This window comes from Lissotriton vulgaris, chromosome 9, assembly GCF_964263255.1.
Source record: "Lissotriton vulgaris chromosome 9, aLisVul1.2, whole genome shotgun sequence".
Lineage (NCBI taxonomy): Eukaryota > Metazoa > Chordata > Amphibia > Caudata > Salamandridae > Lissotriton > Lissotriton vulgaris.
Window position 1 is genome coordinate 30,728,488 of NC_141697.1, and position 27,295 is coordinate 30,755,782.

Consider the following 27,295-nt stretch of genomic DNA (forward strand, 5'->3'; position numbering starts at 1 on the left):
GTGAGTAGGTACATCAGATTCTGTGGATGATGTCATGAGTGATGTCACTGACCATGTCATGAGTGATGTAATATGTGACATCATCAGCAGTGCATTGCAGGGGCGCAAGTTATATGGCCGAATTTCTCTGGATTTGTACGATTGAAATGTCAGCCTAACGTCCCTGTAACCTGTGGTTGTTTCTGTGAATTACGAAGGTTTTTTAAATGCTAATTCCTAACTATAACGTCCCTGAAACCTGTGGTTTTTTCAGTGAATTTCTAAGGTTTTTTAAATGCTAATTCCAAACTATAACGTACCTGTAACCTTTAGGTGTTTTTTTCTGTGAATTTCTAAGGTTTTTTAACTAGCAGTCACGGGTGCATAATGGTGGAGAAAAGGGGCTGGGCCTCCACCCAGCTCTCAGGAATTCTGCTACGTAGGACTTACAGGAGGTATCAGGAGGGCTTCTTGGCCCCAAGTTTCCCCGGGAGTAAAGTGGACTTCATCCCCAACCAGTAGTGTGTGCAAGGAGGCACGTTTGCAGAGTGGTGGAAAAAGGAGGCGTGGCCTCCAGAAACCTCTTAGCAATCCCACTGTGTGGGACTTACTGGAGGTAACAAGAGGGGTAGTTGGCCCCAAGGACGTCCTTGTGGGCCAACAACCCCTCCGGCTTACTCCAGTAAGTCTCACACAGCAGGATTGCTGAGTTCTGATAGCAGAACACTCTCCCTTTCACCACCACTCTGCAAACGTGCCTCCTGGCATGCTCTTGGTTGGGGGATGAAGTCCCCTTCGTTGGTGCGGGTCCTGAGAGGCCAATTAGCCCACCTGTTACCTCTAGTAAACCCCACACAGTGGGATTGCTGATAGATCGTTAGAGGCTACGCCCCCTGTCGCCACCACTCTGCAAACACCCCTCTTGGCATACTACTATTTGGGGGATGCAATCACGCCTTCTAGCGCACTACTTTTTGGGGGATGAAGTCCCCTTGCCTCCTGAGTGTTCCTGGGGGCCAACTAGCCCTCCTGTTACCTCCAGTAAGACCCACAAAGCTGGATTGCTGAGATGTGGTCAGAGCCCAATCCCCCTTTCTCCACCACTCTGCAAATGCTCCTCCTGGTGCACTGCTGCCTGGGGTGATGAAGTCCACTTTAGTCCTGTGGCCCTCAGGACACAAGGGGACCTCTTCGCACCACCAGCAGTGCGCCGAGAGGCGGGTTTGCAGATTGGTTGAAAAAGGGGCATGGCCTCGGACCACCTGCCAGCAATACAACTGTGTGGGGATTACTGTAGGTAACAGGTGGGCTAGTTGGTTCCTAAGGACCCTCATGAGTGAAGGGGACTTCATCCCCCAACCAAAAGCGCAACTATAGGCGCGTTTACAGAGTAATGGGGAAATGGGGTGGGGCATCAGGCGAGTTGCTGGCTTCCTTTTTTATTGGTGGTTATTTTAGGAAGGGGGTCTGTGTGGCCCCCCTTCCCTTGACCCTTTTGGGCCCTGTAGACCCCATCCCCCAGGGTCTCGCCCTTTTTGTATTAAAATAAAACTGGAGGGGAGCTGCGCAGCCTCCCTGAGGTCGATATATGCCCCGGGGACTCCATCACCCGGGGTTTGGCTACATCGTTAGGAAACTTGGTGGGAGCCTCATGTCCCCCGCGGTCCCTGCCGGCTGCTCACTTCCTGCGGGAGCCGGCATTGCTTTTGGGCCAAAGGAGCTGCAGACATGCAGCTTCCTTGCCCAAAAGCCATTTACTTAATTCAGAGAAACCAGATTTAGGTTTTCTGACTGAGACATGGCTAAAACCTGGTTCCACCCTTGCAATTCCTGAGGGCTACAGGATCCAAAGATTGGATAGACAGGCGCGATTACCATAGTCTGTAATGATAGGGCTAAAGTTACTGTATTGGAGCAACATACTAACAATAAGATTGAAATCCTGGTTTTCCGGATGGATTTACTTCCACAGTACAGTTGGAAAAGCGTTTTAGGTTACCGGCCCCCTCGTCCCATTGCTGAATTTTCGCTTCAGCTGGTGGAACTGATTGCACCTTATGTTATCCCTACCAATAACTTTGCCCCAGTATTGGAACTTTCATAGATTCCCATGCTTTGTATCATTCCCCGTCGTCGGAATGGGAGCCTCGGTAAATAGTAAAAAACTATAGTAGTAAGCACAAAGTGAAAAAATAGGCCTAGGCCTCATCTCATTTTGTAGCTTATCCACCTCTTTGTGTAAAAGAGACCAAATTTCTGCAGCAGCCAATCAGAGCAGCCTCACCCCATAGAACCTTCCTGAGAGAAGCTCAGAGCCTCAGATTTTCTACCGCACGTTGTGCAAGGGAGTCTCCATTGAGCTCTGCTCAGTTTTCTTCAGTTTTTTCTTCAACTACTTGGATTTTTTCTCAACATGTCGGAGAGGAAAGCCCTTTTTAGAGCCTGTGCCACCTGCTCTAAGAAGAGGTTGTTTGTCGAGGACAAGCATGAGGATTGTATCTACTGTTTATATCCGGACCATAAACCAACAGACTGTCCGATTTGCAGATCCTTCTCAGCTAAGACCCAGAGGGACAGAGAAGGCCGTCTTCTCACATGGCTTCAGAAGGTGAAAGACCGGAAGGACATTATCTCCTCGGACAGTGAGGGCTCCTCGTCTATGGTGTCATCCAGAAGGTCTCAAAAGAGGGGTAGGTCCCCCCTTTCTGCTTCAGACGAGCCCCGACACAAGGCCTTACCAGGGACCTCTGACAGGTCTGACAGGCCGGCTGCCCAAAAATCTCCTCACCGAGGTGAAAAGGAGAGGCAGGGTAAGCCTGAGGAACTTCTGACCTCAAAAAAGGTGAGAAAGGCTTCTACAGTCTCTTCGCCTTCCTCAGAGAAGGATCGTGGGGTCAAAAAGCCTTCAACCCCGACTCAAGAGGTGGCTTCAGACAAGAAGCAGAAACCGTCGACGACTAAACTCCCAGGTACGTCGTCTACGAGTGTTAAAAAGGACAGCTCTACCAAGGTTGCCTCGTCGACGGGCTCGTCGACGACGGCTGCGTCGACGCCTACACCGTCGACTGCTTTCAAGGCTCCGGAATCCTGCTCGTCGTCGACGAGGGTGACCACCTCCACGTCTACGACAATGTCTACAAAGCTGCCGTCGACGGCGGTGTCGTCGACGAGAACGACTTCGACGACGACGATGTCGACGACGCCGGTTGCCATGTTGATAACGACGAGCTCGTCGACGGTCCCGTCGACGATTCCACCATCGTCGACGATGAGCTTCACCTCGTCGACGACGCTATCCTCGTCGACGAAGACAGTTTCTATGTCTACAATTCCACTGTCGACACTGACACAGAAGACCTTCCCGTCGACGACGGCCTCGTCGACGAGGGCCTCGTCGACGACGACCTCGTCGACGATGGAAATGGCGGGAAAACAGGTTTTTTCGCGAAAAAGGAAACATATCACGCCAGAGATGACGTCTCCTCGCCAGGTTCAGAAGCTACCACCAACACTACTATTGGAGGATGACTCTGAGGAAGAGACTTTCAGTGAATTTGGGCAGGCCTATAGCCCTTCTGACCTCCAGGTTAAGGTGCAGGAGTTTAGCTCTGAGGAGGAGCAGATGGAACGACAGCACTATGCTCCAGAGCATTATTATGAGGAGGAATGTACTGCTACCAGGCACGTGCCTCCACAACAACCGATGCGTCAGTTACCCGAGGGTATGGTGGCAATACCATCCGCTTTAGTGGCGGATTTACAACTTATGTTGCGGGATTACAAGCAACGTTTCCCGGCACCTCCGGAAGCCCAACAAGTGCGCCCCACGACACCTCCGCCTCAGACATTGCGTCCTGTGGCAGACCATTCTTTACCCTCAAGAGAGCGTGCCACTGCGCTGGAAATGCGCCCTCAAGAGGTAGTGCAGGTGCAAGAGACTGATGATGATGATGATGCTGCGTCTTCAGATGCAGACCAGCAAGCGGATCCTGATCAAGATCAACAGACGCCATGGAATACTGCTGACCCTATAGATCCGGACAACACCGACCCGGATAATATTACTTCGCCTCCAGCGGACGTTGGAGGGTTTCACAACTTAATGGACAGGGCATCCAAAAGATTTGGTCTCCCAGTGACCACAGTGCAATCGGATTGCTTTTTGTATGACTTTAAAGAACCATTCAGGAAGTCAGTGAGGTCCATTCCAATCATCGAGCATGTCTGGTCTGAGGGCTTGAAGGCTATGCATAATCCGGCTACAGTCCTCCCGGTACTTCCGAGACTAGAAAAGAAGTATAAGGCACCGGATGGCAGTCCAGCATGTCTACTTGGCCAACCGAAACCGGATTCGGTCATTTCGCAGGCTGCCCAAAGCAAGTCCAAGAATCCTTCTACGCCAATGACTGCGCCGCCGGATAAGGAGGGCAGGCGCCTAGACAATGTGGGCAAGAGGTTTTCAGCTATGGCCAGTCTCCTGGTTAGGGCAGCCAATGCGTTAGCGATTCTGGGACGCTATGATCGACAAATGTGGTGCGATCTTGCCCCATTTGTTGACGAACTGCAGGATTCGTCTAAGGAAGATGTGAAGAAGATTTTGCTCGAAGGGGAGCGGGCCTCTTCGGAGGTCATTGATGTGGCAATGGATATTGCAACCACCGCATTCCGGGCACTAGCTGGCTCGGCGGTTCTGCGACGCCAAGGGTGGTTAAAGGCCACATGGTTCAGGCAGGAGGTGCAGAATAAGATCTTGGATCTGCCATATGACGGTGAGATGCTATTTGGCAAGCACGTCGATGAGGCCCTGCAGGGAATCAAAAAGGACACGGATACAGCTAAGTCCTTGGGTACATTGCAGTATCGTAAGGTGCCCTTCAGAGGAGCTAGGGGAAGAGGCTTTTCTTCTTATCGTGGAGGTAATCAAAATCGCTACTCCTCTGGATCTCAGTCCAGCCAGTCGTATAAGCCACAATACACTCAAAGGGGCTCTTTCTCTCGCCAGCAGCCTAGAGGACGTCAGGGGCAGCAAAGGAGAGACAACACCAGGAAACAATAGCGGCCAGGTGGCTCTTTCCACTGTTCCTGTTCCCTCATTCACATCTGTGGGGGGCAGGATTTCCCATTGCCTACACAACTGGATACTTATTACATCGGATCAGTGGGTCCTCCAGATTGTCAGAGAAGGACACACATTGGAGTTTCAAGACCTTCCTCCAACAAGAGCGCCGGATGCCTTCCTTCCGAAACATCTCAGGCTCCTTCATCTCGAAGCCCACCAACTTTTCACCAAGGGGGCAGTAGAGCCTGTACCCCTTTCGCAGAAGGGGAAGGGGTTCTATTCCAGGTTCTTCCTGGTTCGGAAGACAAAGAACAAGTGGCGTCCGATTTTAGATCTACGGCAGCTCAACACTTATCTCGTGAAGTTGTCCTTCAGGATGGTCACTCTTCAAGACATCCTTCGTCTGCTCAATCCGGGGGATTATATGGCGACCCTCGATTTGGAGGACGCCTACTTCCACGTTCCTATCCATCCAGCTCACAGGCAATATCTGCGCTTTACAGTGGGCAAGAGTCACTTTCAATTCAAGGTACTGCCATTTGGTCTCCGGTCCGCCCCACGGATCTTCACAAAGGTTCTAGCTCCGGTGGCAGCTTTTCTCAGAAAACAAGCTATTCAGGTGTTTCCATACCTGGACGATTGGCTGCTGAAAGCTCCATCTGTTCAAGAAGCGTCCAGTGCAGTCCGGACGTGCAAGGATCTGTTCGAGCGGCTAGGTCTTCGACTCAACAGGGAGAAATCGGTTTTATACCCATCCAGGTCAACAAGGTTCCTGGGAGCCATCCTGAACACGGACAGTTGCTTAGCCCTTCCATCGGAGGAGCGCCAGACCAAACTAATGTGTTCAGCTCGTCTTCTCCAATCTCGAAAGACACTGACAGTTCGCAAGTACAAATCACTTCTCGGATCAATTTCATCTTGCATTCCTTTAGTTCCGCACTGCAGGCTCAGGATGCGTCCACTACAAGAGCAACTGGACAGACAGTGGCGGCAGGTCACAGGATCCTTCGACGACAAGGTTGTCGTTACCAAAGAAATGAGAAAAGCAGGCGGCTGGTGGCTGGAAAAAGACAATCTTTCCAAGGGTTTATCGTTCCTCATTCCTCCATCTCCCCTGATTGTAACAACGGATGCTTCCATGGAAGGATGGGGAGCGGTCCTCCAGGAGCTGAAGGTCAGCGGTCACTGGAGTCCAGTGCAACGCAAGTTCCATATCAACCTCCTGGAACTTCTCGCGATCCGCTTGGCTCTTCAAGCTTTTCTTCCGAGGATTCAAAACAGGACAGTGCTGGTTCGTACGGACAACACTACAGCCATGCACTACATAAACAAACAGGGTGGCACAAGATCCTCCACCCTCTCCAAGGAAGCCCAAACGATATGGAATTGGTTAATACAGAACAACGTCTCCCTCTCAGCGGAACATCTAGCGGGGACGCTCAATGTCAAGGCGGACGCTTTGAGTCGTCAGAGGACAGTCTCTCACGAGTGGGAGCTGGATCAGACCGTTCTGGAGGATCTCTTTGCTCGATGGGGGACACCATCAATCGACCTGTTTGCGACTCCCCAGAACGCCAAATGCCTGTCCTTCGCAAGCAGGGTTCACCATCGGGAATCCTTGGGGAATGCGCTTTTGATTGCCTGGTCAGGCGCCTTTGTTTACGCCTTTCCTCCCATTCCACTGATTCCGGAGTTGGTCAGCAAACTCAAGGTGGAACCGTGCAGGATGATTTTGATCGCTCCAGCATGGCCCAGACAAGTTTGGTACTCGGAGCTTCTTCTCCTCTCCCAGGACCAGCCAGTTCTCCTACAGCCTATTCCAACTTTGCTAACAATGTCTCACGGTCAGGTTCTACATCCGGACTTGAAGTCCCTGCGATTGACAGCGTGGCTCCTGAATTCAGAGAGTTCCAGGGATTAGATCTCTCAAGTGAATGTAGAGACATTCTAGCTCAGGCTCGAGCCCCTAGTACCAACAAGACCTATCGAGCCAAATGGAAGAGATTCTGTGTTTGGTGCCAGAAGGAAGGTTTACACCCGTATACTTCTTCTCCACACAAGCTCTTGCCTTACCTCCTTTCTCTGGCAAAATCGGGATTGGCTCCATCGTCGATAAAGGTCCATCTGGCAGCCATCTCTAGATTCAGACGTTCATCTTCAGGGCCTTCCCTATGGTCGGCTAGGATTGTCAAACAATTCCTGAAAGGTTTGTTCAGGGTTTTTCCTCCAGTTCGGCCACCTCCTCCAACCTGGCACTTGAATCTGGTTCTGTCATCCCTCATGAAAGCCCCTTTTGAACCTGTGCATAAGTCTGACCTTAAGTTTCTTTCCTGGAAGGTGGCTCTTCTCTTGGCCCTGACATCGGCTCGTAGAGTAAGCGAGATCCAGGCTTTCACGACTGAGGAACCTTTTCTCCAGTTTAAGAATAATGTGCTGATTCTACGGACAAATCCTAAATTTATCCCGAAAGTTCCTTCGGAGTTCCACCTAAATGAACCCGTGGTCTTGAAACCATTTTTTCCAAAACCTTCTTCACCTGCGGAAAGAACTCTGCACTCTCTGGACATTCACAGATGCCTGAAATTCTATCTGGAGCGAACGAAGCAGTTCAGGAAATCTTCACAGCTCTTTGTTTCCTTCAGTGCTCCACGCAAGGGTTGTGCTGTTTCGAAGGCTTGTATTTCCCGTTGGATTTCCAGTGCTATACAATTTTGTCACCAGGCGGCTGGGAAACCTCTGCAGCGAGCAGTTCGTGCTCACTCTACCAGATCCATGGCTTCATCTGCGGTGTTATTCGCAGGAGTCCCTATCAAGGACATTTGCAGGGCGGCTACGTGGAGCAGTGTCCACACCTTCACCCGCCACTATTGTCTGGATTCTTCTGTGAGGGAGGATGCAGCAGTGGGCCAAGCAGTCCTGAGGAACCTTTTCCAATAAGTCGGTGAGCTTTCCTTTCTATCCCGCCTTCCTTTGCATATTTTGTATACTGCATTATTGTCATATTTCATGATCCTATGTGTTCTGCTGTTTTTTACAGAGATGTGTCACATTTTCAGGTTTAGGTATGACAAAATATGTTTTTCTTTACTGCTAGTTACTCTGATACAAAGCATGGGAATCTATGAAAGTTCCAATACTGGGGCAAGAAAACAAGTTACTTACCTGTAACTTTGGTTCCCCAGTATTGGTAACTTTCATAGATTCCCATGCGCCCACCCACCTCCCCTGGGAAAGCTCACTCTTCTGATCTTGGTGGATAGCTGTATACAACGGCTACGAAAATCTGAGGCTCTGAGCTTCTCTCAGGAAGGTTCTATGGGGTGAGGCTGCTCTGATTGGCTGCTGCAGAAATTTGGTCTCTTTTACACAAAGAGGTGGATAAGCTACAAAATGAGATGAGGCCTAGGCCTATTTTTTCACTTTGTGCTTACTACTATAGTTTTTTACTATTTACCGAGGCTCCCATTCCGACGACGGGGAATGATACAAAGCATGGGAATCTATGAAAGTTACCAATACTGGGGAACCAAAGTTACAGGTAAGTAACTTGTTTTCTTATGCTGTCGGGAGACTTTAACCTGCATAGTCGGTGTCAGGACACTGCAGAGGCTGCATCTTTTCTGGCTGACCTATCTGCATTGGACCGAACTAAAATTAATGAAGGTCCAATCCACAAAACTGGACATACCCTGGACATTATTTTCTCCAACTCAACCCACATTTCATGTAAAGCCCCTAGATCTCTTAGTTGGTCGGATCATGCACTCATAGACTTCCAAGTGCAGGGCCCCTGGGGACAGATATCACCAGGCTCAGAATATCAGTTATAGGCAGTGGCATAAAATTACCCCCGACTCCTTCTCAGCGTTCTTTACATCTCCATGGTACACTGAACTTAGGAATGTCAAGGAGGGCCTAGCCCACTTTAATGAGGTAGCCAGAGTTTGAGGTTCATAACGAAAAAGGTCATTGCAAGAATTTGGATAGGCAATGGAAACGGACCCATCTTTTCAATGATAAATAGAAATTCAGGACTGCCCTTACCCAGTATGATAAAAATATCAAGCTGGCTCGTAAATCCTATATCGCCCTACAGTTAATCCAGGCAGAGAACACACCCGAAGCTTCGTTCCAGATCCTGAAAGCTTTTACAAATCCTAAAGCTGTGATCTGGAGGAAGCCCCATTTCAAATCCTCTGTAATAAAATTGCTGATTACTTTATACAGAAAATTGATACTATGTATAATAAGATCACATCTGCTGGCTGTTCGCAGTTGCTTACCACGACCTCAGATCTGTCAACCTGCTCGAAGGTAAATTCACTGGTGAGCTTTCCACCAATGACTCAGGAGGAGTTGGAAACTCTAATCTGAAACCTGGAGGGTCACTAGCCAACGGGCAAGTGACCGGACAACGTGGCAAGCGACACAGAAGCAAAAGGGCCCCACGCAGATCTGGTGGATGCTGGGGGGCTGGACTTCGGTGCTCGTGCTGCTTGGGGTTGGGGCTTCTCTTACCCCAGTGCACCCACTTGAGGGTCCCTCGGTGGTCGTGCAGGTTCAGTGTCGTGCTGGTTCCGTTGATAGCCGGGTCCTCTGGTCTCGTCGCACCCACGATTCTCAGCTGTGCTGTAGAGGCAGGTTGAGGTCAGAGAGGGCAGGGAGTCCGGGTCTCGTCGTGCTGGTCAGTCTGGTTCCGGAGGAAGGACGTTTCAGCAAACCGCAAGATACTTAGTTGGTGCCTGCTGCTGCAGGGGGACTACTCCTTAGTCACAAGGGAGAAATCTTGAGAAGAAGTCTTGAGTTCCTTTCGTAGAAAGTAGTTTCAGGATTCAAAGATGATCTAATCTGGAAGGGTCCCCGCTCCTACCTTTATTCTAAAGAAAGGGACTGGTACCCGACTAGGTCCTGCCCATGGGTGGGACCAGGAAGGGGGGTGGTTACACCCCTCTCCCCTGTCCGGACTTTCCCCAGCTCAGGGGCTGGTGTGCCCCTGGAACTGGTTCAAGCCGGCATATGCACAGTGAGCACCGGGGTGCCACTTGCAGTCACCTTCCTATTCAGCCCTGCCTACCTGGGATACACAAAACCCTGTCTGGGATGGTGCTAGCACCGCCCCTGACAGGAAACCCTTTGTCCAAGCTCTCCTCGCTGGAAGGACTCCCAGCAGCAGGAGGTCAGACTTGTGTCTGTGGTCGCAGCATCCATTTTGTGATGCTGAGGCTCGAGTTAACTTTAACCGGGGTTCACAGTTACATACATGTCGTGTCCCTCTAGAAGGGTGGAATGCTAACCCCGTCGCCAGAATTGGTGAGGGGTTAGTATTCAAATTCGTATGACACCTTACTCGACATGTTTTGATAAAGCGATACCAAAGTTAGCAAATAACCGCGAGGATTATAATGCACTTAAGAGTTTATGGTACGTGTTATCATAGAACAGCTATTAGGACTTGGTTCCGCAAGCTGCAGACGGGCTCAGCTCATGCCAGAGCACCATCTCACATAATTCCAAGCACTCTGCCTTCAAGATTGTTAAGGCCTGCCATAGGAGTGACTGATAGGAATACATGTGTCCATTTTAGGGTTAGATATAGGTATACTATATCTAAAGCAAAGGGTGATTACACCACCTTGCCCCAGCTGTCGTGCAGCCAGTTGTGTCAGATTTAGATGGCCAGCCAGGGGTGGCATAATACATGCTGCAGCCCCTGGTAGGCCCTGGGTACACCTATGCCCTGAGTTACAGGGACTGATCAGGTGGCCCAGTACCAATTGGTAAATGCACCTAATGTACACGTGTCAATTTAGAGAGAGAACAGCTAGGCTGTGGGTCTGATTAGCAGGCCCACAGCCAGGGAAGTCGTAAACCAGTGAAGCAATAAGCAAAAATCTGGGGTGATCATAGGATTGCAGACCCTACTCTCCTACAGTCATACCTGCCAAAATCTCGTCCTCTCTCGTAAAACGACTGTCAGCTCCAATCTGCTCTCTACTTAATCTTTCACTGAAGGAAGGCCATCTTCCAGCGGCATGGAAGGTGGCCCAGATCATTCCAACACACAAAAACACCAAAGCCTCCATGGAAGATCTTGCTAATTTACGACCAGTTTCCCTGCTACCTCTTATGAGCAAACTGCTGGAAAAGCACATTAATGAACACCTGTGGGGCCATATCGAATTGGCAGGCAGCCTTGATCCATCGCTATCAGGCTTTCAGCCAAAACACAGTACCGAAACAGCCCTGGTGGCTGTTATAGATAACATCAGGCTAACTCTAGATAGCGGGCAATCCACTCTTCTGGTGTTATTAGACCTGTCCGCCGCATTCGATACGGTCGACCACCAGATCCTGCTTAGGAGACTGGAGGAATCTGGTATTGGTGGTGTGGCTCTGCAGTGGATGACAAGTTTCCTTTCTAATCATTCCCAGACAGTCAACCTGGGTCTGTATCGTTCTACATCTAAGGAACTGACCAAGGGAGCGCCCCAGGGCTCTTATTTGAGCCCCACCTTGTTTAACATCTTTCGCTCCCTTGGACGCACTTCTGAGGACCTACGGGTTCACTCCCAATATCATATGCAGATGACACTCAGATTACCTTCTCTTTCAATAAATCTTTCCAGGCAGCCCAAGCCACCTTCTCTTCAAGCATGTGGGCTATCTCTCAATGGATGTGTAACAACTTTCTGCAACTAAATGCCGGAAAGACTGAGATCATGCTTTTTGGAGATGCTCCACTGCTGTTGATACCAGAGTGGTGGCCAAAAGAGCGGGGAACCGTTTCATTACCGAAGACAGTAGTAAAAAATCTAGGTGTTTGTACAGAGCAGGCTCTGACCATGAAGGAGCATGTGACCCACACGGTTGGCACATGCTTCCATGTGCTGAGCCTGTTGAGAAGAGTTTTCCCCTTCCTACCTGATTCCACACGGAAGACTCTTATCCAGACTCGGGTGTTGAGCAGACTGGGTTACTGCAACGCCTTGTTGATTGCAGCTGAATCCTATCTGGACCGCTTCAGGTAGTGCAGAATACGGCAGCTCGTTTAACACTAAATTCCCCTTAAAGAACAGCCTCACTTGCTCTTGTCCAACAGCTTTATTGGCTGCCTGTACGGAAACGAATACCATCTAAAATCTGATGCATTGTCCATAAAGCAGTGTGGGGGGAAAGGACCGACTTACTTGGCGGAGAAACTCAACCGATATACTCCACATAGAAACCTTCGCTCTGGTTCGAAATCCCTCCTTATGGTACCTAAGGTGAAGAAGTCCAGGACGGGGGAAAGCTTTTTCATATCTGGCGCCCCTCTACTGGAACCAGCTTTTCATTTCATTGAGGCAGTACCCGGTCCATTTGCAGTTCAGAAAGGCTTTGAAAACTGTTCTGGACTCTCTCCTTTGTGATAGCTTTCTCATGCGGGTTCGTGACCGCTGAGATACTCCTTTGGGGGGGGGATTCAAGCGCTATACAAATCCATATGAATTCTGCTCCACTTCATGGAACCAAGAGCATTTTTCCTGCTCTCACTTCAATTAAATGGACCAGAGTGTGCTATGGCATGGCGGGAAACTGCTCTGGTCAAGCCATAGCAAACTGCGATACTAGAGCTGGACCTTGGGGGTGGTGGTTACGAGGGCCATTTACGGCTCCACGAGGGGGCCGCATGGTTCCCCTCCAACACACTTTAAACCCCGGGGAGGTGGTGGTTCCCAGGGCTGTGTGGTCGGCCTCGAGCCCCTCCCCCACACACACACTCTGGTTTTAAATATGGCCTTGGGGAGCTGGCAGACCCCAGCCCCACCCACCCACGCCCCACGCATCTTTATGAATTTAGCCCTGGGGAGGTGGTGGTCCCAGGGCACTGGGGGGTATGGCCCCCTGCATTTAAGATAATTAGCTCTGGGGAGATGGTGGTCTCCGAGGCTGCTTGGGGGGACCGCCTAGGCCCGGGGGGGCCCACGTGAGTCCGCATCACATTTTTTCAATGCCCCCGGGACCTGGCCCAACCGGGGGCTTAAAGGAAACGATGCACCTACACTTCCTGGTTTGAAGTGTTGGCAGCCAATCTGATCTCAGGAACAAGATCAGGAGGGTTTGCGGAACCTTCGCGTCACCAGTTGTATATCTGAGAAATGCGGCTTCCGAGCCAAACACAGCACTGAGACCGCACTCATCGCAGCAACAGACGACATTCGAACTCTACTGGACAATGGAGACACAGTCGCCCTCATCCTCCTCGACCTCTCCGCAGCCTTCGACACAGTCTGTCATAGCACCCTGTTACAACGCCTCAGAAACATCGGAATCCAAGGAAAAGCACTGGATTGGATCACCTCGTTCCTTGCCGGAAGAACCCAGAGAGTCCGCCTCCCACCATTCAAGTCAGAGGCCTCTGAAGTCATTTGCGGAGTGCCACAAGGATCCTCACTCAGTCCCACCCTCTTCAACGTATACATGAGCCCCCTCGCGGCCATCGCACGCCAACACAACCTCAACATCATCTCCTACGCTGATGACACTCAACTGATCCTCTCACTCACCAAAGACCCTAACACCGCCAAAACCAACCTGCATGAAGGAATGAAAGAAGTAGCCGAGTGGATGAAGCACAGCCGTCTGAAACTGAATTCCGACAAAACAGAAGTCCTTATCTTAGGTACCTCCCCCTCTGCCTGGGACGACTCTTGGTGGCCAGAGTCCCTTGGAAAAGCACCCATTCCGACTGACCACGCACGGAACCTGGGCGTCATTCTGGACTCCTCACTCTCGATGACCAGACAAGTCAACGCCGTTTCTTCATCTTGCTTCAACATTCTTCGCATGCTCAAAAAAACATTTTGCTGGATCCCCACCGAAACTAGAAAAACAGTCACCCACGCACTGGTTACAAGCCGACTGGACTACGGAAACACCCTATACGCCGGTACCACCGCAAAACTTCAGAAAAAACTACAACGCATCCAGAACGCTTCAGCCAGACTCATACTAGACATCCCGCGTAATGACCACATTTCTGGTCACCTGAAAAACCTCCACTGGCTCCCCGTCAATAAAAGGATAACATTCCGCCTCCTAACCCACGCACACAAAGCACTTTACGAACTTGGACCCGAATGCCTCAACACATGACTCTCCTTCTACACCCCCTCCCGCCAGCTACGCTCCTCCAACCAAGCCCTTGCTGCTGTACCTTGCATCAACAAAACCACCATGGGAGGAAGATCCTTCTCCTACCTGGCGGCTAAAACCTGGAACTCACTTCCCATTCACCTTCGCCTCACTCAGAACCACCTAGCATTCAGAAAGCAACTTAAAACCTGGATATTCGACAAGTAATTCACCACCCTTCTCCAAGCGCCTTGAGACCCTCTGGGTATGTAGCGCGCTATATAAATGAATTGAATTGAATTGAATCCCCCTTAACCCCCGCCCCACTGACTGTTGTACATTGGATAATCCCACAGAGCTGCCTTCCCTCTCGAAGTATTTCCTCTGACCACGTGTGGTCTATGGCCATAATTATTGTTGATGCTCGCAATGCTTTTCTTAAACTGTTGGTTGGTGCTCTCCGCATGGCTTGCTTCTATGGCTGGAAGATTTGGCTCAGTAGTTTTAGCTATAGTCCTTGGCCTTCTGCCCTCTTCTCTTGTCCCTACTGACATTAGGGGAGCGCCGCAGTATTAGGTTTATATGGAGTGCTCTTTCCAACTTGTCTTTATTATCCTACCATGGTGTCTTTTTCCTATGTTTTTGCATGAGTTGCATATTTCAGTTCCGTGTGGGGTTCTCCACAATGTTTCTGGTGAGATGTCTTCTTCCTCATCTCCCTTCCTAGCAGCCGATATCTCTCTTTCTTGTTTCAAACTGGATAGCCTAGTAGGGGCTCTTTCGGTTCATAGACACTCCTCCGGGAATGGTATGGCATGGGTATTTATTTCAAAGGGAATTAATCTGTGGCAACCCAGAGCTCCACTACTGCAAATTTATTTTTTTACTTGGTAAAACTGCTTCCAAAATGTTAATTCTGGCTGTGTGGCAGGTAAATCTCCACCCAAGAACACATACTTTAAAATGCAGTACTGATCATAAGCATTTATTGGTCACATAACCACACAAATACTGCCTTGTGTCTTGATGCAAGACATTGCACAGATGCTCCCTGAGCCCCTGATTTTGTCAAATACAATAAGCTAGATCAGCTGCACTTCACAACCTCCTCTTCAGTAAAGTCGATGAATCAGTCAAATAGAAAATATAAAAGTCCAAGTTAGACTCCTCAAAATTTGTATGCTCCTTTTCATGGGGTGTTTCATAGGCTGAGATCATGGAACCCAACTCCAACTTCATTGTCTTCCTGAGAGACCCTTCTGAATCTAGAACCAATTCAATCTGAATTTCCTGGACAATCTTCAACTCCACAAGTTGCAGCCTTTGAGAAGGCTATGCTGCTGATCTTTAACTTTACATATACTCCCTGTGACACTTCTTCTGACGCCCATGAAAGCATGGGGCCTCCAGTGGCACCTCTGCTGGTGGACCCGTCTATCACACCAACTTAAACTCACTTAGAGTCTGCATGTTTCAGTGTGCCGGACCATGCTTCCACTCCTCTGCGAAAGGCTTTGTCAACTGCTAATTTATCAGCATCTTGACATCTGCTCCAGGTTTCAATCAATCAATCAATCACGGCATTTGTAAAGCGCACTACTCACCCGGGAGGTCTCAAGGCGCTGGGGAGAGGGTATGTCACTGCTCGAACAGCCAGGTCTTGAGCTGCTTCCTGAAGGAAAGATGGTCTTGTGCTCGCCGAAGGTGGGTGGGGAGGGAGTTCCAGGTCTTGGCTGCCAGGTAGGAGAAGGATCTTCCTCCGGCGATGGCCCTGCGGATGCGTGGTACGGTGACGAGGGCGTGGCTGGTCGATCGTAGCTGGCGGGTGGACGTGTAGAAGATCATGCGGTCGTTGAGGTACTTGGGGCCCAGGTCGTGGAGAGCCTTGTGTGCGTGGGTGAGGAGTGAGGGTTGCCTCCTTTAACAGTAGTAGTCTTCCCCATGCCGAAGTAAACCATCACAGACATAACCCTCTGAAGTTAAAATCCCAAGAGCTCCACTTTCTCGCACTCCACTGTTTACCTATGGTGAAACCAGTTTTCAGCTTGGATTCAGATGTTGTTTGGATGCCAAGTAAAGCTCCACAAGATAAGGATGACAATGAGGCTGACAACTTACCCCCTCTGTATTATGATGATGATGAGCTTAACATGGACTTTCTGAACTTGGTGGCCTTGACACCTCTCCTGCCATTGATTCATCAAATGGACCTCCTACTAAGGAGAGTGCTTCCTTTGCAGTAGTCATTAGGAGATCTTTGAAAGTGCTGGAACTCACTTTTCCGTAGTAGAAAACAAAAGCTAAAATGCTTATGAAATACTTCAGCCTGGGCCCTCTAACTCTGAACCTTTTTGCCTGTAAATGAGGCTCTAGTTGATATCTTGGCAGCCTGGTAAAACACTTTTTTTGCCCTGACAGCTGCTGCAGTACCAGATGCCATGGACCAGTACCTGGGACCCAAGGTTCCTGAGATGCACCTGAGATCCTGTTGGTGCACCTGAGATCCTGTTGGTGCAAGCCTCTACTTTTAAGTTTAACTAAAACTCCTTTCTTTTTTTTTCTCTATTGGACATGTAGTTAAAACTGATTAATGCTCTGATGTGGGGTTGCTCATTTTCCCATTCAGAGGGGATCTGGCCTGGAAATTTGGGCTATTAGATCAGGAATAAGACTGATTTGCATATGTATGGTAGCTATCTTAGATGGCATGGTGGCAAATAAAGACAAAGGACTGATGTATCCTGAGTAATTACCATCGACCGAACTTAGTTCCGGCTTCCCATGTATCACTTTTGTTTTTGTTTCCTGCAATGCACAAGAATGTCTTCTGTTCTGGAAGCTTGGCACTGCGTTTACATTATTCTTGCCTGCTGCCTCATGATTACCAACCCCTTTTGAAGATGAATGGTAGGCTCTGGACACATTACCAGAGGTCAGCTAGACGAACTCCTTGGAATCAATGTGATGCTCAGCAATTGGGGTAACAAAAGGTGGACTTACTACTATAGCACAGATAATGAAGGTCATCAAGTAAGGGAAGGGAAGAGCAGAGTGGGAGACCTGAAAGAGTAGAAAACCAGGATTCAGTTCTTCAACCTAATGCTCTCCTTCAGTTTCCCAATCTGACTTGCACTACCCTTAATACACTCTATCTGTAAAGGAAATCAAACTGAATCATATTCCCTATGTTCTTTAATTGATCAGAACTGTGTAACGATCTATCACAAGAAACACAATGTCACTTGGTAAGCTAAGATTCTGTCAGATCTCTCATGTCTTAGATTTATAGGCAACCATAACTTAACTATATCTGAAACAAACATGTTAGTTATAGATTCCTTACCTCAGAATTACCCCCAGGCATCAGACTGGATCCGGAAAGTTTTTTCGTCAGCAGTACCTCTGCGCGTCGGAAGGTGCATCGGTCGGCTCCGTGTCAGTCGTTGGCATCGTGGTTGTCGGCATAGTGTTGCGGTAGCTACTTAAACGTCGCTCTTGCGCGCAGAGCCAGAGACAGCAGTACCGCCATTCACTTTTTGTCTACTTCATTTTTTAATCCATCGACTCCTGGTGCACGAGGGATGCCCGGCTTCAAGGCATGCGCTTGTAACCGTCTGATGTTGGTTACGGATCCACACCGCTTGTGCCTCTTTTGCCAGGAGCGCGACCACGACCCCAAGTCGTGCTCCGACTGCCGGTCGATGGCGCCGAAGGCTTTGCGGGAGTTGTCCCGAAAGCTGCTTGATCGCAGTCGGCTCCGTGCCGTTCTAGGTCCCGGTCACAAGGGGGGTAGAGGGACCGGTCGCGGAGCCACCACCACTCATCCAAGTAATTGAAGTATTCTCACTCGGGGTTGGATAGTCGAAGCACAAAAAGGTCGAAGAAGCATAGTCACTCTTCGACTTCTCCCCGTCAGTCAGCTGACGCAACAAGGGATGCGGACGGTGCCCCTCCTGCAGCTACGCGTGCGTACCCCGAAGAGTGTACTCCGTGCTTCCCTCCCTTCCTGGGACCCGGAGTGACTCCTGCCCATCTCCGTAGGTTTTATGAGGCAATGCTTGTCATCTTTGGGCAGCCCGAACCCGCTGGCACGCCTTTGGGCCCCGCGGGCTTGGTTGGGGGCCTAGGTCTTCCCCGCCGTTGGCACCCCCTTGGATCCAGACCTGGATCCGGATCGCCGCCGGTTTACCTCATTACACCTCCAGCGCCGCATCCTCCTGACCCCGGCCTCCATCACGATGTGAACCCGGAGCCGGACCGGCATCGCCTTACGCCAGATCCAGTGCCGAGAGAGGTTTTTGTGCCCCTGTTCACTCCTGCGGTACCTTTTCGGCCAGATTGGCAACCTGAAGGTAAGGAGGAGGACTGGGAGGGGTCAGGTGACCCTTTAACTGATTAGATGGAATCTGAGCAGGACTGGAGAGAGGAACTGGGGGATGCCAGTGGTCTTGACACATCTCCTGACCTTGGTCTGTTGTCTCCTCCTTTCGAGGCTACAGAGGAGGGAGTGTCAGACGCAGTGGTGTTGCGTAGGGTGGCCGAGGCCCTCAACCACAAGCTTTCTATGGTAACAATCAGGACTAACCTCCTGACAGAGGTGCTTCAGCCGGCAGCGAGCTCTTCGGAGCCCCTTCTGCTGTTTAATGAGGCCCTTTTGGGCACGTGGTCCAGGACCAACACGGGTGTGCCCGTGGATAGGATGATTGCCCGACGTCACCCCCGGCTCCGGTTGACCCCACTTTCCTCACACAACTCCCCACCCTGGAGAGCTTGGTGGTCCAAGCCTCCACTTCCAAGGGCGCATTCCCTACAGCTCCACCGGAAAGGTAATCCAAGAAGCTGGGCCATCCTTGGAAGAAAATGTTATCTTCCGCCAGCTTGGGACTGTGGTCGTAAACACTGCATGCCTATTGGTCTGTTATTCTCACTGTGTGAGATACGGTTGCGCAGGTTCTGCCTCCGTGTCCGGAGGAGTCCTAGACCGTGCTCTCCCAGGCTGTCGCCGCCGGGAGGGATTCGGCTAAGTTTACCATCCATTGTGGGCTGAATACCGCTGACTCTCTACGCAGGACGATTTCCACTTCTGTAGCCCTTCGTTGCTACGCATGGATGAGATCGACTGGCTTTTCGGGGGATGTCCAGAACAACTTGATGGACATGCACTTTGATGGCTGTCGCCTTTTTGGCGACAAAGCAGACAACACTAGAGCATTTCAAGGACTCAAAGGCTACGGTCAAGTCCTTGGGCCTCTCCAGCTGCCCAGCGCAGTCTGCTTTTCGCCCCTTTCGTGGCTACGGAAGGGGTGCCCCACTACGTCCCACCCTAGAGCCACTGGCTGCAGCAAGTTCCCAACCTTCGCGCGGCTGAGAATGTGGGAACCAACGCTGTAGTTCAGGGGGCCAACGGGCCGGCGAGTCCACCAACCGCCCCTCTGCAGCAACCTCCAAACCCTTTGAGTCCGACCTTTCAGGCCCATCAAATGCCAGTGGGCAGCAGGATTCGGCATCACCTCCCCCACTGCCGCACCATCACGTCGGACAGGTGGGTTTTGCAAACAGTCCGAAGGGACTACTCCCTACCCTTCGAGGCTACCCCTCCAGCTATGGCACCTCAATACCACCGTATGTCGGAGGATCACCTGGCACTTCTCCAACAGGAAGTTTTGGCTCTCTTGGCCAAGGGAGCCATTGAACATGCTTCTGCCCCAGAAGTAGGTCGCGATTGCTATTCCCACTACCTTCTGGTACCCAAGAGTGAGAAAGGGGGCCTGCACCCCATCTTTGACCTCAATCGCTTCCTCCGGAAGGAGAATTTCAAAATGTGGACTCTGGCTCAGGTCTTGGCTGCCCTCAACCCTAGAGACTGGATGGTAGCGCTGGACTTGCAGGATGCATATTTTTACATCTCTGTCCTGCCGGCCCACCGGCGTTACGTGCTGTTCACAGTAGGCCAGGCCAGCAGCATTTTCAGTTTGCCGTGCTCCCCTTCGGCCTTACCAGCGTCCCTCTGGTGTTCAAGAAGGTGACGGCGGTGGTCGCAGCTCATCTGCGCAGGTCAGGGGTGTCAGTCTTCCCCTACTTCGACAACTGGTTGTTGAAGGCGGGCTTGCCCCTGGCAGTCGTCTCCCACCCCCAGACTACGGCCGACCTCCTGCATTTGCTGGGGTTCTCAATCAACGTGCCGAAGTCGCACCTGAGTCCCTCTCAGAAGCTCCCCTTCATTGGAGCAGTTCTGGATTCGACGCGGTTTCGGGTCTATCCTCCTGAGCAGCGAGTCCGGGATATTCAGGCTATGATTCCGATCTTTCAGCCTACATCCCGGGTTTGTCAGGATGACCCTCCGGCTCCTGGGCCTGATGGCATATGCAGGTTCTGCAGTGGGACCAGAAGTTCCAGTGGGAACAGCATCCGGGCATCCTGTCTGATCATGTCCAGATCTCGGAGGGCACTGCACGTCAATTGCAGTGGTGGCTCACGAATCCCAATTGGGTCAATGGCAGATCCCTCTCCCTTCCCCAACCAGAGCACACAGTGGTGACGGATGCGTCCCTCCTTGGATGGATCGGCCTCTTGGGAGAGGTGGAGATCTGAGACCTTTGGTCTCCTGCGGAGTCCAGGCTCCATACCAACCTTTTGGTGCTTCGGGTGATCCGACTTGCACTGAAGGCATTCCAGGGGAGTGTAGTGCAGGTGTTCACGGACAACACCACCGCCATGTGTTATTGCATCAAACAGAGCGGGGTGGGGTCTTGGACCCAATGTCTGGAGGCTCTGTGCCTCTGGACATGGTTGGAACATCAAGGCATTACCTTGGTGGTTCAACACCTGGCAAGTTCTCTGAATGCCAGGGCGGACGAACTCAGCTGCTGGTACTTGATGGATCACAAATGGCATCTGAACTCGTACGTGGCGCAAGGTCTCTTTCTGCAGTGGGGAGAGCCCTGGTTAGATCTATTCGCCACCGAAGAGATCACACAATGTCATCCGTTCTGCGTGTTGGAATTTCCAAGGCGGCACTCGCTCGGCGATGCTTTTCGTCACGAGTGGAGTTGCTTTCTGTTGTACGCCTTTCCGCCTATAACACTTCTGCCCAGAGTGCTCCCTGAACGCCAGCCCGGACGAACTCAGCCGCATGTGTATGATGGATCACGAATGGCATCTCGCAGGTGGTGCAAGGTCTCTTTCAACAGTGGGGAGAGCCTTGGTTAGATCTATTCCCACCGAAGAGAACGCGCAATGTCTGCAATTCTGTACGTTGGTATTTCCAAGGCGGCACTCAATAGGTGACGCTTTTCGTCACAAGTGGAGTTGCGGTCTGTTGTACGCCTTTCCACCTATTCCACTTCTGCCCAGAGTGCTGAAGAACATTCTGCGCAACTGGGCCCAAGTCATCCTTGTGGCTCCGGATTGGGCACGAAGATACTGGTATCCTGAGCTACTAAGCATGGCGATCGATCCCCCGATCTGACTGCATCTTTGGGAGGATCTTCTGTCACAGCAGCAGGGGACGGTCCTCCACCCGAACCTGTCCAGCCTCCACCTCCATGCGTGGAGATTGAGCGGCGACAGTTGACAGCTTTCGATCTTCCCCCGAGGTCTGAGATGTCATTCTGGCAGCCAGGCGTCCCGCCACTACAACGGTATACACCTGTAGGTGGAACAAATTTGTGGCATGGTGCACAGCAAAGGATGTGGATCCCCTTTCTGAGGCCCTTCTGTTCCTTCTATTGTTGGCCCAGCAGGGCCCTGCTCTGGGCACTATCAAAGGTTATCTTTCGGCAATCTCCGTCTTTCAGATCAGCCTTCTCTTTTTAAGACCTCAGTTGTTAACTGTTTCCTTAAAGGCATTATACACACATTTCCACCCGTGCCGTTCATAATGCCTGAATGGGACTTAACTCTTGTCTTGACCTATCTGATGTGCACTCCCTTTGAACCCCTTCATAACTGTCCTTTACGTCTTCTCACTCTAAAGACTGCTTTCCTGGTAGCTATCACCTCTGCCAGAAGAGTGAGTGAGCTCCAGGCTCTTTCTTCTAAACCTCCTTTCCTTACTGTTCATCCAAACAAGGTGGTTCTGAGGACCCTTCCTTCTTTCCTGCCAAAGGTTGTCACGCCCTTCCACATCGAGCAGAGCATCACTTTGCCCACCTTCTTTCTGCCTCCACATCCTTCGAAAGAGGAGAGGCTCCACCGTCTGGACCCAAAATGTGCACTCTCGTTCTATCTGAAGCGCACACAACAGTTCCGGGTGGATGACCAGCTTTTTGTTGGCTACGTGGGCGCCAAAAAAAGTCGGGCCATGCACAAACAAACCATCTCTTGGTCGGTTGTTCTGTGCATCAAAGCGTGTTACCCGTTGGCTAAGAAGGAGCTTCCTCTGGGGCTGCGTGCCCATTCTACCAGGGCAACGGCAGCCACTACTGCCTTGGGACGCAGCGTTCCCTTGTAGGACATTTGTCAGGCAACTACGTGGGCCTCGATGCACATGTGTTCGAGGCATGTGGGCTGCTGAATTCATATCTGTGCATAGATCGCCGCCTAGTGTTGGGTCCGGATGATCGCACATTGTTGTCCTGGAAGAGTCTTCGAAGTATCACAAGATAGGTGGCTCCTCCCCTGGACTACAATGCGCATGGGCATCAACTCCATTCTCAGATTGTTTTTTTCCGCCATTGGGTTCGGATGTAGATTGGTTCCCTCTAGTCGGAATCGATAAAAAACTTTCTTAAGACCAAAAGGTCTTTAGTTTTCTTAGTCGGTATAGTCTTGCGTTCGGTGCCTAACTCTTCCAGCTCGGTTCCGAGCCGGATTCCATACACCCGCGTGCTTTCGGCGCGGAAGGCCCAGTTGACGCCTCAGACCCTATCGACTGTTCATCATGGACCAGAGTCCGTTCAAGAGATGGCCTGTTCCCGCTTCAGGTCCAAGAAGACGCTTAAGCATCGACGCGCTGCGCGCCAGGAGGCCCAGCACACTGCATCGGCGCCTGCGAACTTTTTCGATGCCGGGGATGACGAAGAGGAAGCTAACCGGGACATCGGTGACAACCTCTCAAATCCCGCGTCAGACGTCGACTACAACTACGACGCGGACGACGAAATGTTTGAAGCTGAAGAAGTCGTCGACGAGGTAGGGGACGACGACGGGGCCCTTGGGGCCATGGAGGATAGCTCGGACGATGAGCTACCTCGCACTGACACTGGGGCCGTACCGATTCATAAGGCTCAGGTCGAGGGATCGCCACTAGGCCTTACCCAAGATCTCACAATGGGTTCTACGGCCCCGCCTTCGGGCTCGGCCACGGACATTACTATTGAGCCGTACCCTGCAAAATCGAAACCGAAAGCGAAACCAACGGTCTCGACACAAGCAACAGCACTGGTGCCCACCTCGAAACCGAAAGTGGTCGGATCCAAGGCCTCGGAGCCCTCGGCGCCGAAGAAGCAGAAGGGTGTTGTCGATACGAAGGCTCAAGTCAAGGGTGTCGAGACGAAGTCTGCCGCGCCGAAGACTAAGGTCAAGGTGGTCGAGCCGAGTAAATCGGCGCCGAAGGCTGTCGACACCAACAAAGGACTCGGTGATCCGAAAGCTCTCGAGACTCCGCGTCAACAATACAAGGCCAAGAGCGGCGCACCCGAGAGTCCACGCCTATAGTGCCTCGAAGGATCCCGTTGACTCGGCGCGGCCGATCGCCGCTTTCACCAAGCAAGTAACGGACTCCCTACATCGCATCAAGGAGAAGGCCTCGGCTGTCAGACCAAGAGATCCTCCACCTTCGAAGCCGGTTGAGAAACCTCACAAAGCGTCGACGCCCATTCACTTCACGTTGCCGCCGAAGGCTTTCACCCCTAGAGTGGTCGCCAGCGTGCCCGAGAAGGTGTCCTCGGTGCCGAAGTCGTCGACGGTGGTTCCCACCTTGAAGCATCGGCAATCTTCAGTAGAAGAGCAACAAGAACATTTCATTGATGCCGAAACGGGCAGACTTTTTCTCCACAAGCGAAAAATTGCCCCGGAACAACCGATGGAGTCCTACAAGATTCCTCTAAAGAAAAAGAAGGACTCTGCTTCAACTCCTGTCCTTGTGGAACCACTTTCTCCACAGGCCCATAATGTCTCACCCACCTACTCTGACGTGGACGCTGGGGAGGGCGAGGATGAGGATGAGTACAGCTATCCTGTCTACACAGACCCTGATGATACCAATGAACCCTGGGCTGCTGGTGCTGACCCAGGTGATCCTCATTCTGGCCAAGACTCTCAACTTTACTCTGTAAAGACATCACCTACAGAGGATTCAGCAGCGTTCAATGCCGTCATTGAACGGGCGGCTAAAAACCACGACGTCCAGCTCCATGCTGACCCCATTGACGTGGATTTTCTTTTTGATACCTTTTCAGTCTCAGAGAGAACTGTCAAGACTCTGCCTATGTTAAAAGGTGTCTTAAAGAATGCTGGAGAGATCTTTAAAGAGCCTACCAGAGCCAGGGTGATTAACCCTAGGATTGAGAAAAAGTATAAACCAGCGCCTACTGATCCTACTTACATTAAAGGACAGTTGCCTTTGGATTCTCTTGTCGTCTCAAATGCCCGGAAGAGGGCTAATTCTCAGACGACGGGTGATGCTCCTCCCCCAGACAAAGAATCTAAGGTGTTTGAGGCATCAGGAAAAAGGGTGGCAGCAAATGCGGCCAATATCTGGCGCATTTCCAACACGCAAGCGCTTCTAGCGAGGTATGACAGGGCACACTATGACACACTGGAGACCCTGTTGCAGCACCTGCCAGACGAATACAAGGAGGCAGCTGAGATGCTTATTCAAGAGGGGAAGCTGATTTCTAATGCTTCGATTAAATGTTCCCTATACGCGGCTGACACCGCAGCCAGGGCTGTCAACACTAGTGTCATGCTGAGACGACATGCCTGGCTGAGAATCTTGGGGTTTAAGCCAGAGATACAGACCACCATTCTTAATCAAACAGTAAATCCAAATCACCTGTTTGGCCCGGAGGTTAACACCACCTTAGAAAAGATTAAGAAGGATACTGAAACTGCTAAGTCCATGGGTGCCTTACAGTCCCAGCAACTCAGGGGTGGGTCTTTTCGTCGCTCAAGCACTAGAGGCGTTTCCAGGGGCCAGCTCTCCCAAACCACGCAGTACTACAAAGGCAACACGCAATCCACATACACTGGGGTGTGCTTCGGTTCCTTAAAAGCCATGAGAAAGATCTTTCCTTATCTACCTTCTTCAGCTAGAGAGTCAGTTGCGAGGGCCCTTATTCTATCTCGGCTCGATTATGCCAACTCTCTGCTGTGTGGCGCTCCGGCTTTTTTAATTGCAAGGCTTCAGATTATCCAGAATGCGACTGCTCGCTTGCTGTGCAATGTGCCGTGTAGAGAAAGTGTTCGGATTCACATGAAGGAACTACACTGGCTGCCAGTAGCACAGAGGATAACTTTTAAAATTCTTACCATAGCTTTTAAAGCAGTTCATGATCTTGGCCCTTCCTATCTGAGGAAAAGATTTAACCGTTATGTCCCTACTCGGGCATTACGCTCAGCTGACTGCAACTTTTTAAGTGTGCCCCGATTTCAGCGAGTACGTTTGGGAGGCCAGTCGCTTGCTGTCACCGCGGCGAGGACTTGGAATACTCTCCCTCACCCCCTGAGATTAATTGAAAATGTTGTATCATTTAAAAAGGCACTTAAAACACATCTCTTCAGAACTGCTTATTAGCTTATATAAAATACTGGAAATAAAAAAATAAACATCAACTTCATCCTTCTTTCTTTTGGCCACCTGCTTGTTTTTTCTCTTCACGCGCCAGGACACTCTGGTAGTATCTGAGCGCGCTATAAAACAGCTAAATAAATAAATAAATATCGTGGTAACAGCGCCAAGGGCTGGGGTCATGGAAACAACAACTCCAGATCCTCTGCCACCAGCAAACAGTGACGCCTTGTCACTGCCCCCCGACCACACAACACCGGTCGGGGGGAGAATTCAGCAGTTCCTGCCGGTCTGGCGAACTATCACCACAGACAGGTGGGTCACACAGCTTATACAGTACGGTTATTGTCTGGAGTTAACATCCACTCCACCCAACATACCCCCAAGACACCGTCCTATGTCCGCCGAGCATTTGCACTTATTGCAGCAGGAGGTCCTCGTCATGCTGCAAAAAGGGACAATAGAGCTCGTGCCTGTGAAAGAAAGAGGCATAGGAGTTTACTCACTGTACTTCTTGATCCCAAAGAAGGACGGGTCCCTCAGACCCATACTGGACCTCAGACCCCTCAACCAGTACATTCTATCGGAGCACTTTCATATTCTGACCCTGCAGCAAGTACTCCCGTTGCTCAGTCAGGGGGATTTTCTCGCAACTTTAGACCTAAAGGATGCGTATTTTCACATTCCGCTGCACCGTCACACAGAAAATACCTCCGGTCCACCATCCAAAACCAACATTACCAGTACAAGGTTTTGCCTTTCGGAGTCACCACGGCACCCAGGGTGTTTACAAAGTGCCTGGCGACAGTGGCGGCGCACCTAAGGAGACAGAACATTCATGTCTACCCTTATCTGGACGACTGGCTCATCCAGGCAAAGTCAGCCCAGCAGTGTGCGGCTCACGTGTCCCACACCATTCACCTCCTTCACGATCTGGGATTGTCACTGAATTACCCAAAGTCCCACCTCCAACCCGCCCACGTACGGCAGTATCTGGGTGCGCCGATAAACACTCTGGCGGCCACAGCACAGCCGAATTCAGTGAGGGTCAACAGCATTATATCGCTGATACGTTTCAAACCCCAACACTCGCTTCCAGCGCGAGTGTTCATGCAGTTGATAGGCATGATGGCCTCCTGCATCTCCATAGTCCCGCACGCGAGACTACACATGCGTCCGCTTCAGGAGTGCTTGGCACGTCAGTGGACTCAGGCTCACGGGCAGTTGAAAGACCTAGTGTTGGTGAGCGGTCGGGCATACAACTCTCTGCATTGGTGGAATCCACAAAACCTTTGCAAGGGATGACCGTTCCAAGAGCCTGTGCCACAGATCATCCTGACAACGGACGCCTCTCTCCAGGGATGGGGAGCTCATGTACTCCATTACACTGTGCAGAGACTATGGACACAACA

The 27,295-nt window shown here is 51.0% G+C and overlaps 1 protein-coding gene across 3 annotated transcripts in view; it reads left to right on the top strand.

The window, feature by feature from the left end:
• Positions 1-27,295, top strand: part of STRN3 (striatin 3) — a 1,097,014-nt gene that overhangs the window by 937,761 nt on the left and 131,958 nt on the right. The gene's annotated exons all lie outside the window — the stretch shown is intronic.